Raw genomic sequence first — 14653 nt, forward strand, 5'->3', positions numbered from 1 at the left:
TCAAACCGGTCATAGAGTCATTCGTTTTGAAAAGAAAAAAATATGTCCCGTGTGAGGATCGAACTCACGACCTTCAGATTTCTACATTTGATTATGAGACTGACGCGCTGCCTACTGCGCTAACGAGGCTAACATGAGAAATGTGTCTTCTCTATGCGTGTTTGTGGTGTTTTCGTCAAACCGGTCATAGAGTCATTCGTTTTCAAAAGAAAAAAATATGCCCCGTCTGAGGATCGAACTCACGACATTCAGATTTCTACATTCGATTATGATACTGACGCGCTGCCTACTGCGCTAACGAGGCCAACATGAGAAAAGTGTCTTCTTTATGCGTGTTTGTTGTGTTTTTTGTCAAACCGCTCATAGAGTCATTCGTTTTCAAAAGAAAAAAAATGTGCCACGTGTGAGGATCGAAATCACGACCTTCATATTTCTAGATTTGATTATGAGACTTACGCGCTGCCTATTGCGCTAACGACGCCTACATGGGAAATGTGCCTTTTCTATGCGTGTTTGTGGTGATTTCGTCAAACCGGTCATAGAGTCTTTCGTTTTCAAAAGAAAAATTATGCCCCGTGTGAGGATCGAACTCACGACATTCAGATTTCTACATTCGATTATGATACTGACGCGCTGCCTACTGCGCTAACGAGGCCAACATGAGAAAAGTGTCTTCTCTATGCGTGTTTGTGGTGTTTTCGTCAAACCGGTCATAGAGTCATTCGTTTTCAAAAGAAAAAAATATGCCCCGTCTGAGGATCGAACTCACGACATTCAGATTTCTACATTCGATTATGATACTGACGCGCTGCCTACTGCGCTAACAAGGCCAACATGAGAAAAGTGTCTTCTCTATGCGTGTTTGTTGTGTTTTTTGTCAAACCGCTCATAGAGTCATTCGTTTTCAAAAGAAAAAAAAATGTGCCACGTGTGAGGATCGAACTCACGACCTTCAGATTTCTAGATTTGATTATGAGACTGACGCGCTGCCTATTGCGCTAACGACGCCTACATGGGAAATGTGCCTTTTCTATGCGTGTTTGTGGTGCTTTCGTCAAACCGGTCATAGAGTCTTTCGTTTTCAAAAGAAAAATTATGCCCCGTGTGAGGATCGAACTCACGACATTCAGATTTCTACATTCGATTATGATACTAACGCGCTGCCTACTGCGCTAACGAGGCCAACATGAGAAAAGTGTCTGCCTACTGCGCTAACGACGCCAACATGAGAAAAGTGTCTTCTCTATGCGTGTTTGTTGTGTTTTTTGTCAAACCGCTCATAGAGTCATTCGTTTTCAAAAGAAAAAAAAATGTGCCACGTGTGAGGATCGAACTCACGACCTTCAGATTTCTACATTCGATTATGATACTGACGCGCCGCCTACTGCGCTAACGAGGCCAACATGAGAAATGTGTCTTCTCTATGCGTGTTTGTTGTGTTTTCGTCAAACCGCTCATAGAGTCATTCGTTTTCAAAAGAAAAAAAAATGTGCCACGTGTGAGGAGCGAACTCACGACCTTCAGATTTCTAGATTTGATTATGAGACTGACGCGCTGCCTATTGCGCTAACGACGCCTACATGGGAAATGTGACTTTTCTATGCGTGTTTGTGGTGCTTTCGTCAAACCGGTCATAAAGTCTTTCGTTTTCAAATGAAAAATTATGCCCCGTGTGAGGATCGAACTCACGACATTCAGATTTCTACATTCGATTATGATACTGACGCGCCGCCTACTGTGCTAACGAGGCCAACATGAGAACTGTGTCTTCTCTATGCGTGTTTGTGGTGTTTTCGTCAAACCGGTCATAGAGTCATTCGTTTTCAAAAGAGAAAAATATGCCCAGTGTGAGGATCGAACTCAAGACCTTCAGATTTCTACATTTGATTATGAGACTGACGCGCTGCCTACTGCGCAAACAAGGCCAACATGAGAAAAGTGTCTTCTCTATGCGTGTTTGTGGTGTTTTTTTGTCAAACCGGTCATAGAGTCATTCGTTTTCAAAAGAAAAAAATATGCCACGTGTGAGGATTGAACTCACGACCTTCAGATTTCTACATTTGATTATGAGACTGACGCGCTGCCTACTGCGCTAACGAGTCCAACATGAGAAATGCGTCTTTTCTATGCGTGTTTGTGGTGTTTTCGTCAAACCGCTCATAGAGTCATTCGTTTTCAAAAGAAAAAAAATATGCCCTGTGTGAGGATCGAACTCACGACCTTCAGATTTCTACATTCGATTATGATATTGACGCGCCGCCTACTGCGCTAATGAGGCCAACATGAGAAATGTGTCTTCTCTATGTGTGTTTGTGGTGTTTTCGTCAAACCGGTCATAGAGTCATTCGTTTTGAAAAGAAAAAAATATGTCCCGTGTGAGGATCGAACTCACGACCTTCAGATTTCTACATTTGATTATGAGACTGACGCGCTGCCTACTGCGCTAACGAGGCTAACATGAGAAATGTGTCTTCTCTATGCGTGTTTGTGGTGTTTTCGTCAAACCGGTCATAGAGTCATTCGTTTTCAAAAGAAAAAAATATGCCCCGTCTGAGGATCGAACTCACGACATTCAGATTTCTACATTCGATTATGATACTGACGCGCTGCCTACTGCGCTAACGAGGCCAACATGAGAAAAGTGTCTTCTCTATGCGTGTTTGTTGTGTTTTTTGTCAAACCGCTCATAGAGTCATTCGTTTTCAAAAGAAAAAAAAATGTGCCACGTGTGAGGATCGAACTCACGACCTTCAGATTTCTAGATTTGATTATGAGACTGACGCGCTGCCTATTGCGCTAACGACGCCTACATGGGAAATGTGACTTTTCTATGCGTGTTTGTGGTGCTTTCGTCAAACCGGTCATAGAGTCTTTCGTTTTCAAATGAAAAATTATGCCCCGTGTGAGGATCGAACTCACGACATTCAGATTTCTACATTCGATTATGATACTGACGCGCCGCCTACTGTGCTAACGAGGCCAACATGAGAACTGTGTCTTCTCTATGCGTGTTTGTGGTGTTTTCGTCAAACCGGTCATAGAGTCATTCGTTTTCAAAAGAGAAAAATATGCCCAGTGTGAGGATCGAACTCAAGACCTTCAGATTTCTACATTCGATTATGAGACTGACGCGCTGCCTACTGCGCAAACAAGGCCAACATGAGAAAAGTGTCTTCTCTTTGCGTGTTTGTGGTGTTTTTTTGTCAAACCGGTCATAGAGTCATTCGTTTTCAAAAGAAAAAAATATGCCACGTGTGAGGATTGAACTCACGACCTTCAGATTTCTACATTTGATTATGAGACTGACGCGCTGCCTACTGCGCTAACGAGTCCAACATGAGAAATGCGTCTTTTCTATGCGTGTTTGTGGTGTTTTCGTCAAACCGCTCATAGAGTCATTCGTTTTCAAAAGAAAAAAAATATGCCCTGTGTGAGGATCGAACTCACGACCTTCAGATTTCTACATTCGATTATGATATTGACGCGCCGCCTACTGCGCTAATGAGGCCAACATGAGAAATGTGTCTTCTCTATGTGTGTTTGTGGTGTTTTCGTCAAACCGGTCATAGAGTCATTCGTTTTGAAAAGAAAAAAATATGTCCCGTGTGAGGATCGAACTCACGACCTTCAGATTTCTACATTTGATTATGAGACTGACGCGCTGCCTACTGCGCTAACGAGGCTAACATGAGAAATGTGTCTTCTCTATGCGTGTTTGTGGTGTTTTCGTCAAACCGGTCATAGAGTCATTCGTTTTCAAAAGAAAAAAATATGCCCCGTCTGAGGATCGAACTCACGACATTCAGATTTCTACATTCGATTATGATACTGACGCGCTGCCTACTGCGCTAACGAGGCCAACATGAGAAAAGTGTCTTCTCTATGCGTGTTTGTTGTGTTTTTTGTCAAACCGCTCATAGAGTCATTCGTTTTCAAAAGAAAAAAAAATGTGCCACGTGTGAGGATCGAACTCACGACCTTCATATTTCTAGATTTGATTATGAGACTGACGCGCTGCCTATTGCGCTAACGACGCCTACATGGGAAATGTGCCTTTTCTATGCGTGTTTGTGGTGCTTTCGTCAAACCGGTCATAGAGTCTTTCGTTTTCAAAAGAAAAATTATGCCCCGTGTGAGGATCGAACTCACGACATTCAGATTTCTACATTCGATTATGATACTGACGCGCTGCCTACTGCGCTAACGAGGCCAACATGAGAAAAGTGTCTTCTCTATGCGTGTTTGTGGTGTTTTCGTCAAACCGGTCATAGAGTCATTCGTTTTCAAAAGAAAAAAATATGCCCCGTCTGAGGATCGAACTCACGACATTCAGATTTCTACATTCGATTATGATACTGACGCGCTGCCTACTGCGCTAACAAGGCCAACATGAGAAAAGTGTCTTCTCTATGCGTGTTTGTTGTGTTTTTTGTCAAACCGCTCATAGAGTCATTCGTTTTCAAAAGAAAAAAAAATGTGCCACGTGTGAGGATCGAACTCACGACCTTCAGATTTCTAGATTTGATTATGAGACTGACGCGCTGCCTATTGCGCTAACGACGCCTACATGGGAAATGTGCCTTTTCTATGCGTGTTTGTGGTGCTTTCGTCAAACCGGTCATAGAGTCTTTCGTTTTCAAAAGAAAAATTATGCCCCGTGTGAGGATCGAACTCACGACATTCAGATTTCTACATTCGATTATGATACTAACGCGCTGCCTACTGCGCTAACGAGGCCAACATGAGAAAAGTGTCTTCTCTATGCGTGTTTGTTGTGTTTTTTGTCAAACCGCTCATAGAGTCATTCGTTTTCAAAAGAAAAAAAAATGTGCCACGTGTGAGGATCGAACTCACGACCTTCAGATTTCTAGATTTGATTATGAGACTGACGCGCTGCCTATTGCGCTAACGACGCCTACATGGGAAATGTGACTTTTCTATGCGTGTTTGTGGTGCTTTCGTCAAACCGGTCATAGAGTCTTTCGTTTTCAAAAGAAAAATTATGCCCCGTGTGAGGATCGAACTCACGACATTCAGATTTCTACATTCGATTATGATACTGACGCGCCGCCTACTGCGCTAACGAGGCCAACATGAGAAATGTGTCTTCTCTATGCGTGTTTGTTGTGTTTTCGTCAAACCGCTCATAGAGTCATTCGTTTTCAAAAGAAAAAAAAAATGTGCCACGTGTGAGGATCGAACTCACGACCTTCAGATTTCTAGATTTGATTATGAGACTGACGCGCTGCCTATTGCGCTAACGACGCCTACATGGGAAATGTGACTTTTCTATGCGTGTTTGTGGTGCTTTCGTCAAACCGGTCATAGAGTCTTTCGTTTTCAAAAGAAAAATTATGCCCCGTGTGAGGATCGAACTCACGACATTCAGATTTCTACATTCGATTATGATACTGACGCGCCGCCTACTGTGCTAACGAGGCCAACATGAGAACTGTGTCTTCTCTATGCGTGTTTGTGGTGTTTTCGTCAAACCGGTCATAGAGTCATTCGTTTTCAAAAGAGAAAAATATGCCCCGTGTGAGGATCGAACTCAAGACCTTCAGATTTCTACATTCGATTATGAGACTGACGCGCTGCCTACTGCGCAAACGAGGCCAACATGAGAAAAGTGTCTTCTCTATGCGTGTTTGTGGTGTTTTTTTGTCAAACCGGTCATAGAGTCATTCGTTTTCACAAGAAAAAAATATGCCACGTGTGAGGATTGAACTCACGACCTTCAGATTTCTACATTTGATTATGAGACTGACGCGCTGCCTACTGCGCTAACGAGTCCAACATGAGAAATGCGTCTTTTCTATGCGTGTTTGTGGTGTTTTCGTCAAACCGCTCATAGAGTCATTCGTTTTCAAAAGAAAAAAATATGCCCTGTGTGAGGATCGAACTCACGACCTTCAGATTTCTACATTCGATTATGATATTGACGCGCCGCCTACTGCGCTAATGAGGCCAACATGAGAAATGTGTCTTCTCTATGTGTGTTTGTGGTGTTTTCGTCAAACCGGTCATAGAGTCATTCGTTTTGAAAAGAAAAAAATATGTCCCGTGTGAGGATCGAACTCACGACCTTCAGATTTCTACATTTGATTATGAGACTGACGCGCTGCCTACTGCGCTAACGAGGCTAACATGAGAAATGTGTCTTCTCTATGCGTGTTTGTGGTGTTTTCGTCAAACCGGTCATAGAGTCATTCGTTTTCAAAAGAAAAAAATATTCCCCGTCTGAGGATCGAACTCACGACATTCAGATTTCTACATTCGATTATGATACTGACGCGCTGCCTACTGCGCTAACGAGGCCAACATGAGAAAAGTGTCTTCTCTATGCGTGTTTGTTGTGTTTTTTGTCAAACCGCTCATAGAGTCATTCGTTTTCAAAAGAAAAAAAAATGTGCCACGTGTGAGGATCGAACTCACGACCTTCATATTTCTAGATTTGATTATGAGACTGACGCGCTGCCTATTGCGCTAACGACGCCTACATGGGAAATGTGCCTTTTCTATGCGTGTTTGTGGTGCTTTCGTCAAACCGGTCATAGAGTCTTTCGTTTTCAAAAGAAAAATTATGCCCCGTGTGATGATCGAACTCACGACATTCAGATTTCTACATTCGATTATGATACTGACGCGCTGCCTACTGCGCTAACGAGGCCAACATGAGAAAAGTGTCTTCTCTATGCGTGTTTGTTGTGTTTTTTGTCAAACCGCTCATAGAGTCATTCGTTTTCAAAAGAAAAAAAAAATGTGCCACGTGTGAGGATCGAACTCACGACCTTCAGATTTCTAGATTTGATTATGAGACTGACGCGCTGCCTATTGCGCTAACGACGCCTACATGGGAAATGTGACTTTTCTATGCGTGTTTGTGGTGCTTTCGTCAAACCGGTCATAGAGTCTTTCGTTTTCAAAAGAAAAATTATGCCCCGTGTGAGGATCAAACTCACGACATTCAGATTTCTACATTCGATTATGATACTGATGCGCCGCCTACTGCGCTAACGAGGCCAACATGAGAAATGTGTCTTCTCTATGCTCGTTTGTGGTGTTTTCGTCAAACCAGTCATAGTGTCATTCGTTTTCAAAAGAAAAAAATATGCCACGTGTGAGGATTGAACTCACGACCTTCAGATTTCTACATTTGATTATGAGACTGACGCGCTGCCTACTGCGCTAACGAGTCCAACATGAGAAATGCGTCTTTTCTATGCGTGTTTGTGGTGTTTTCGTCAAACCGCTCATAGAGTCATTCATTTTCAAAAGAAAAAAAATATGCCCTTTGTGAGGATCGAACTCACGACCTTTAGATTTCTACATTCGATTATGATATTGACGCGCCGCCTACTGCGCTAATGAGGCCAACATGAGAAATGTGTCTTCTCTATGTGTGTTTGTGGTGTTTTCGTCAAACCGGTCATAGAGTCATTCGTTTTGAAAAGAAAAAAATATGTCCCGTGTGAGGATCGAATTCACGACCTTCAGATTTCTACATTTGATTATGAGACTGACGCGCTGCCTACTGCGCTAACGAGGCTGACATGAGAAATGTGTCTTCTCTATGCGTGTTTGTGGTGTTTTCGTCAAACCGGTCATAGAGTCATTCGTTTTCAAAAGAAAAAAATATGCCCCGTCTGAGGATCGAACTCACGACATTCAGATTTCTACATTCGATTATGATACTGACGCGCTGCCTACTGCGCTAACAAGGCCAACATGAGAAAAGTGTCTTCTCTATGCGTGTTTGTTGTGTTTTTTGTCAAACCGCTCATAGAGTCATTCGTTTTCAAAAGAAAAAAAAAATGTGCCACGTGTGAGGATCGAACTCACGACCTTCAGATTTCTAGATTTGATTATGAGACTGACGCGCTGCCTATTGCGCTAACGACGCCTACATGGGAAATGTGACTTTTCTATGCGTGTTTGTGGTGCTTTCGTCAAACCGGTCATAGAGTCTTTCGTTTTCAAAAGAAAAATTATGCCCCGTGTGAGGATCGAACTCACGACATTCAGATTTCTACATTCGATTATGATACTAACGCGCTGCCTACTGCGCTAACGAGGCCAACATGAGAAAAGTGTCTTCTCTATGCGTGTTTGTTGTGTTTTTTGTCAAACCGCTCATAGAGTCATTCGTTTTCAAAAGAAAAAAAAATGTGCCACGTGTGAGGATCGAACTCACGACCTTCAGATTTCTAGATTTGATTATGAGACTGACGCGCTGCCTATTGCGCTAACGACGCCTACATGGGAAATGTGACTTTTCTATGCGTGTTTGTGGTGCTTTCGTCAAACCGGTCATAGAGTCTTTCGTTTTCAAAAGAAAAATTATGCCCCGTGTGAGGATCGAACTCACGACATTCAGATTTCTACATTCGATTATGATACTGACGCGCTGCCTACTGCGCTAACGAGGCCAACATGAGAAATGTGTCTTCTCTATGCGTGTTTGTTGTGTTTTCGTCAAACCGCTCATAGAGTCATTCGTTTTCAAAAGAAAAAAAAATGTGCCACGTGTGAGGATCGAACTCACGACCTTCAGATTTCTAGATTTGATTATGAGACTGACGCGCTGCCTATTGCGCTAACGACGCCTACATGGGAAATGTGACTTTTCTATGCGTGTTTGTGGTGCTTTCGTCAAACCGGTCATAGAGTCTTTCGTTTTCAAAAGAAAAATTATGCCCCGTGTGAGGATCGAACTCACGACATTCAGATTTCTACATTCGATTATGATACTGACGCGCCGCCTACTGTGCTAACGAGGCCAACATGAGAACTGTGTCTTCTCTATGCGTGTTTGTGGTGTTTTCGTCAAACCGGTCATAGAGTCATTCGTTTTCAAAAGAAAAAAAATATGCCCCGTGTGAGGTTCGAACTCAAGACCTTCAGATTTCTACATTCGATTATGAGACTGAACCGCTGCCTACTGCGCTAGCGAGGCCAACCTGAGAAAAGTGTCTTCTCTATGCGTGTTTGTATTGTTTTCGTCAAAACGGTCATAGAGTCATTCGTTTTCAAAAGAAAAAAATATGCCCCGTGTGAGGATCGAACTCATGACCTTCAGATTTCTACATTTGATCATGAGACTGACGCGCTGCCTACTGCGCTAACGAGGCTAACATGAGAAATGTGTCTTCTCTATGCGTGTTTGTGGTGTTTTCGTCAAACCGGTCATAGAGTCATTCGTTTTCAAAAGAAAAAAATATGCCCCGTCTGAGGATCGAACTCACGACATTCAGATTTCTATATTCGATTATGATACTGACGCGCTGCCTACTGCGCTAACAAGGCCAACATGAGAAATGCGTCTTTTCTATTTGTGTTTGTGGTGTTTTCGTCAAACCGGTCATAGAGTCTTACGTTTTCAAAAAAAAAAAAATTGTGCCCCGTGTGATGATCGAACTCACGACCTTCAGATTTCTAGATTTGATTATGAGACTGACGCGCTGCCTATTGCGCTAACGACGCCTACATGGGAAATGTGACTTTTCTATGCGTGTTTGTGGTGCTTTCGTCAAACCGGTCATAGAGTCTTTCGTTTTCAAAAGAAAAATTATGCCCCGTGTGAGGATCGAACTCACGACATTCAGATTTCTACATTCGATTATGATACTGACGCGCCGCCTACTGCGCTAACGAGGCCAACATGAGAAATGTGTCTTCTCTATGCGTGTTTGTGGTGTTTTCGACAAACAGGTCATAGAGTTATTCGTTTTCAAAAGAAAAAAATATGCCCCGTCTGAGGATCGAACTCACGACATTCAGATTTCTACATTCGATTATGATACTGACGCGCTGCCTACTGCGCTAACGAGGCCAACATGAGAAAAGTGTCTTCTCTATGCGTGTTTGTTGTGTTTTTTGTCAAACCGCTCATAGAGTCATTCGTTTTCAAAAGAAAAAAAAATGTGCCACGTGTGAGGATCGAACTCACGACCTTCATATTTCTAGATTTGATTATGAGACTGACGCGCTGCCTATTGCGCTAACGACGCCTACATGGGAAATGTGCCTTTTCTATGCGTGTTTGTGGTGCTTTCGTCAAACCGGTCATAGAGTCATTTGTTTTCAAAAGAAAAAAAAAATGTGCCACGTGTGAGGATCGAACTCACGACCTTCAGATTTCTAGATTTGATTATGAGACTGACGCGCTGCCTATTGCGCTAACGACGCCTACATGGGAAATGTGACTTTTCTATGCGTGTTTGTGGTGCTTTCGTCAAACCGGTCATAGAGTCTTTCGTTTTCAAAAGAAAAATTATGCCCCGTGTGAGGATCAAACTCACGACATTCAGATTTCTACATTCGATTATGATACTGATGCGCCGCCTACTGCGCTAACGAGGCCAACATGAGAAATGTGTCTTCTCTATGCTCGTTTGTGGTGTTTTCGTCAAACCAGTCATAGTGTCATTCGTTTTCAAAAGAAAAAAATATGCCACGTGTGAGGATTGAACTCACGACCTTCAGATTTCTACATTTGATTATGAGACTGACGCGCTGCCTACTGCGCTAACGAGTCCAACATGAGAAATGCGTCTTTTCTATGCGTGTTTGTGGTGTTTTCGTCAAACCGCTCATAGAGTCATTCATTTTCAAAAGAAAAAAAATATGCCCTTTGTGAGGATCGAACTCACGACCTTTAGATTTCTACATTCGATTATGATATTGACGCGCCGCCTACTGCGCTAATTAGGCCAACATGAGAAATGTGTCTTCTCTATGTGTGTTTGTGGTGTTTTCGTCAAACCGGTCATAGAGTCATTCGTTTTGAAAAGAAAAAAATATGTCCCGTGTGAGGATCGAATTCACGACCTTCAGATTTCTACATTTGATTATGAGACTGACGCGCTGCCTACTGCGCTAACGAGGCTGACATGAGAAATGTGTCTTCTCTATGCGTGTTTGTGGTGTTTTCGTCAAACCGGTCATAGAGTCATTCGTTTTCAAAAGAAAAAAATATGCCCCGTCTGAGGATCGAACTCACGACATTCAGATTTCTACATTCGATTATGATACTGACGCGCTGCCTCTGCGCTAACAAGGCCAACATGAGAAAAGTGTCTTCTCTATGCGTGTTTGTTGTGTTTTTTGTCAAACCGCTCATAGAGTCATTCGTTTTCAAAAGAAAAAAAAATGTGTCACGTGTGAGGATCGAACTCACGACCTTCAGATTTCTAGATTTGATTATGAGACTGACGCGCTGCCTATTGCGCTAACGACGCCTACATGGGAAATGTGACTTTTCTATGCGTGTTTGTGGTGCTTTCGTCAAACCGGTCATAGAGTCTTTCGTTTTCAAAAGAAAAATTATGCCCCGTGTGAGGATCGAACTCACGACATTCAGATTTCTACATTCGATTATGATACTAACGCGCTGCCTACTGCGCTAACGAGGGCAACATGAGAAAAGTGTCTTCTCTATGCGTGTTTGTTGTGTTTTTTGTCAAACCGCTCATAGAGTCATTCGTTTTCAAAAGAAAAAAAAATGTGCCACGTGTGAGGATCGAACTCACGACCTTCAGATTTCTAGATTTGATTATGAGACTGACGCGCTGCCTATTGCGCTAACGACGCCTACATGGGAAATGTGACTTTTCTATGCGTGTTTGTGGTGCTTTCGTCAAACCGGTCATAGAGTCTTTCGTTTTCAAAAGAAAAATTATGCCCCGTGTGAGGATCGAACTCACGACATTCAGATTTCTACATTCGATTATGATACTGACGCGCCGCCTACTGCGCTAACGAGGCCAACATGAGAAATGTGTCTTCTCTATGCGTGTTTGTTGTGTTTTCGTCAAACCGCTCATAGAGTCATTCGTTTTCAAAAGAAAAAAAAAATGTGCCACGTGTGAGGATCGAACTCACGACCTTCAGATTTCTAGATTTGATTATGAGACTGACGCGCTGCCTATTGCGCTAACGACGCCTACATGGGAAATGTGACTTTTCTATGCGTGTTTGTGGTGCTTTCGTCAAACCGGTCATAGAGTCTTTCGTTTTCAAAAGAAAAATTATGCCCCGTGTGAGGATCGAACTCACGACATTCAGATTTCTACATTCGATTATGATACTGACGCGCCGCCTACTGCGCTAGCGAGGCCAACCTGAGAAAAGTGTCTTCTCTATGCGTGTTTGTATTGTTTTCGTCAAACCGCTCATAGAGTCATTCGTTTTCAAAAGAAAAAAAATATGCCCCGTGTGAGGATCGAACTCAAGACCTTCAGATTTCTACATTCGATTATGAGACTGAACCGCTGCCTACTGCGCTAGCGAGGCCAACCTGAGAAAAGTGTCTTCTCTATGCGTGTTTGTATTGTTTTCGTCAAAACGGTCATAGAGTCATTCGTTTTCAAAAGAAAAAAAAATATGCCCCGTGTGAGGATCGAACTCATGACCTTCAGATTTCTACATTTGATCATGAGACTGACGCGCTGCCTACTGCGCTAACGAGGCTAACATGAGAAATGTGTCTTCTCTATGCGTGTTTGTGGTGTTTTCGTCAAACCGGTCATAGAGTCATTCGTTTTCAAAAGAAAAAAATATGCCCCGTCTGAGGATCGAACTCACGACATTCAGATTTCTATATTCGATTATGATACTGACGCGCTGCCTACTGCGCTAACAAGGCCAACATGAGAAATGCGTCTTTTCTATTCGTGTTTGTGGTGTTTTCGTCAAACCGGTCATAGAGTCTTACGTTTTCAAAAAAAAAAAAATTGTGCCCCGTGTGATGATCGAACTCACGACCTTCAGATTTCTAGATTTGATTATGAGACTGACGCGCTGCCTATTGCGCTAACGACGCCTACATGGGAAATGTGACTTTTCTATGCGTGTTTGTGGTGCTTTCGTCAAACCGGTCATAGAGTCTTTCGTTTTCAAAAGAAAAATTATGCCCAGTGTGAGGATCGAACTCACGACATTCAGATTTCTACATTCGATTATGATACTGACGCGCCGCCTACTGCGCTAACGAGGCCAACATGAGAAATGTGTCTTCTCTATGCATGTTTGTGGTGTTTTCGTCAAACCGCTCATAGAGTCATTCGTTTTCAAAAGAAAAAAATATGCCCCGTCTGAGGATCGAACTCACGACATTCAGATTTCTACATTCGATTATGATACTGACGCGCTGCCTACTGCGCTAACGAGGCCAACATGAGAAAAGTGTCTTCTCTATGCGTGTTTGTTGTGTTTTTTGTCAAACCGCTCATAGAGTCATTCGTTTTCAAAAGAAAAAAAAATGTGCCACGTGTGAGGATCGAACTCACGACCTTCATATTTCTAGATTTGATTATGAGACTGACGCGCTGCCTATTGCGCTAACGACGCCTACATGGGAAATGTGCCTTTTCTATGCGTGTTTGTGGTGCTTTCGTCAAACCGGTCATAGAGTCATTCGTTTTCAAAAGAAAAAAAAAATGTGCCACGTGTGAGGATCGAACTCACGACCTTCAGATTTCTAGATTTGATTATGAGACTGACGCGCTGCCTATTGCGCTAACGACGCCTACATGGGAAATGTGACTTTTCTATGCGTGTTTGTGGTGCTTTCGTCAAACCGGTCATAGAGTCTTTCGTTTTCAAAAGAAAAATTATGCCCCGTGTGAGGATCAAACTCACGACATTCAGATTTCTACATTCGATTATGATACTGATGCGCCGCCTACTGCGCTAACAAGGCCAACATGAGAAAAGTGTCTTCTCTATGCGTGTTTGTTGTGTTTTTTGTCAAACCGCTCATAGAGTCATTCGTTTTCAAAAGAAAAAAAAATGTGCCACGTGTGAGGATCGAACTCACGACCTTCAGATTTCTAGATTTGATTATGAGACTGACGCGCTGCCTATTGCGCTAACGACGCCTACATGGGAAATGTGCCTTTTCTATGCGTGTTTGTGGTGCTTTCGTCAAACCGGTCATAGAGTCTTTCGTTTTCAAAAGAAAAATTATGCCCCGTGTGAGGATCGAACTCACGACATTCAGATTTCTACATTCGATTATGATACTAACGCGCTGCCTACTGCGCTAACGAGGCCAACATGAGAAAAGTGTCTTCTCTATGCGTGTTTGTTGTGTTTTTTGTCAAACCGCTCATAGAGTCATTCGTTTTCAAAAGAAAAAAAAATGTGCCACGTGTGAGGATCGAACTCACGACCTTCAGATTTCTAGATTTGATTATGAGACTGACGCGCTGCCTATTGCGCTAACGACGCCTACATGGGAAATGTGACTTTTCTATGCGTGTTTGTGGTGCTTTCGTCAAACCGGTCATAGAGTCTTTCGTTTTCAAAAGAAAAATTATGCCCCGTGTGAGGATCGAACTCACGACATTCAGATTTCTACATTCGATTATGATACTGACGCGCCGCCTACTGCGCTAACGAGGCCAACATGAGAAATGTGTCTTCTCTATGCGTGTTTGTTGTGTTTTCGTCAAACCGCTCATAGAGTCATTCGTTTTCAAAAGAAAAAAAAAATGTGCCACGTGTGAGGATCGAACTCACGACCTTCAGATTTCTAGATTTGATTATGAGACTGACGCGCTGCCTATTGCGCTAACGACGCCTACATGGGAAATGTGACTTTTCTATGCGTGTTTGTGGTGCTTTCGTCAAACCGGTCATAGAGTCTTTC

General features: G+C 42.8%; 4 non-coding genes across 4 annotated transcripts; all 4 read right to left on the bottom strand.

Annotated features, from left to right (window-relative positions):
- Positions 1 to 43: 43 nt before the first annotated feature.
- On the bottom strand, positions 44 to 129 carry Trnam-cau. The gene is given in 2 exon segments: positions 44 to 79; positions 93 to 129. It is a non-coding gene; the product is annotated as a tRNA-Met (tRNA).
- Positions 130 to 2367: 2238 nt separating this feature from the next.
- Trnam-cau lies at positions 2368 to 2453 on the bottom strand. Its single transcript is given in 2 exon segments — positions 2368 to 2403; positions 2417 to 2453. It is a non-coding gene; the product is annotated as a tRNA-Met (tRNA).
- A 1144-nt stretch (positions 2454 to 3597) lies between these two features.
- On the bottom strand, positions 3598 to 3683 carry Trnam-cau. Its single transcript is given in 2 exon segments — positions 3598 to 3633; positions 3647 to 3683. It is a non-coding gene; the product is annotated as a tRNA-Met (tRNA).
- Positions 3684 to 6057: 2374 nt separating this feature from the next.
- Trnam-cau lies at positions 6058 to 6143 on the bottom strand. Its single transcript is given in 2 exon segments — positions 6058 to 6093; positions 6107 to 6143. It is a non-coding gene; the product is annotated as a tRNA-Met (tRNA).
- Between the last annotated feature and the right edge of the window lie 8510 nt (positions 6144 to 14653).

Source organism: Nematostella vectensis, chromosome 9, assembly GCF_932526225.1.
Source record: "Nematostella vectensis chromosome 9, jaNemVect1.1, whole genome shotgun sequence".
Classification (NCBI taxonomy): Eukaryota; Metazoa; Cnidaria; class Anthozoa; order Actiniaria; family Edwardsiidae; genus Nematostella; species Nematostella vectensis.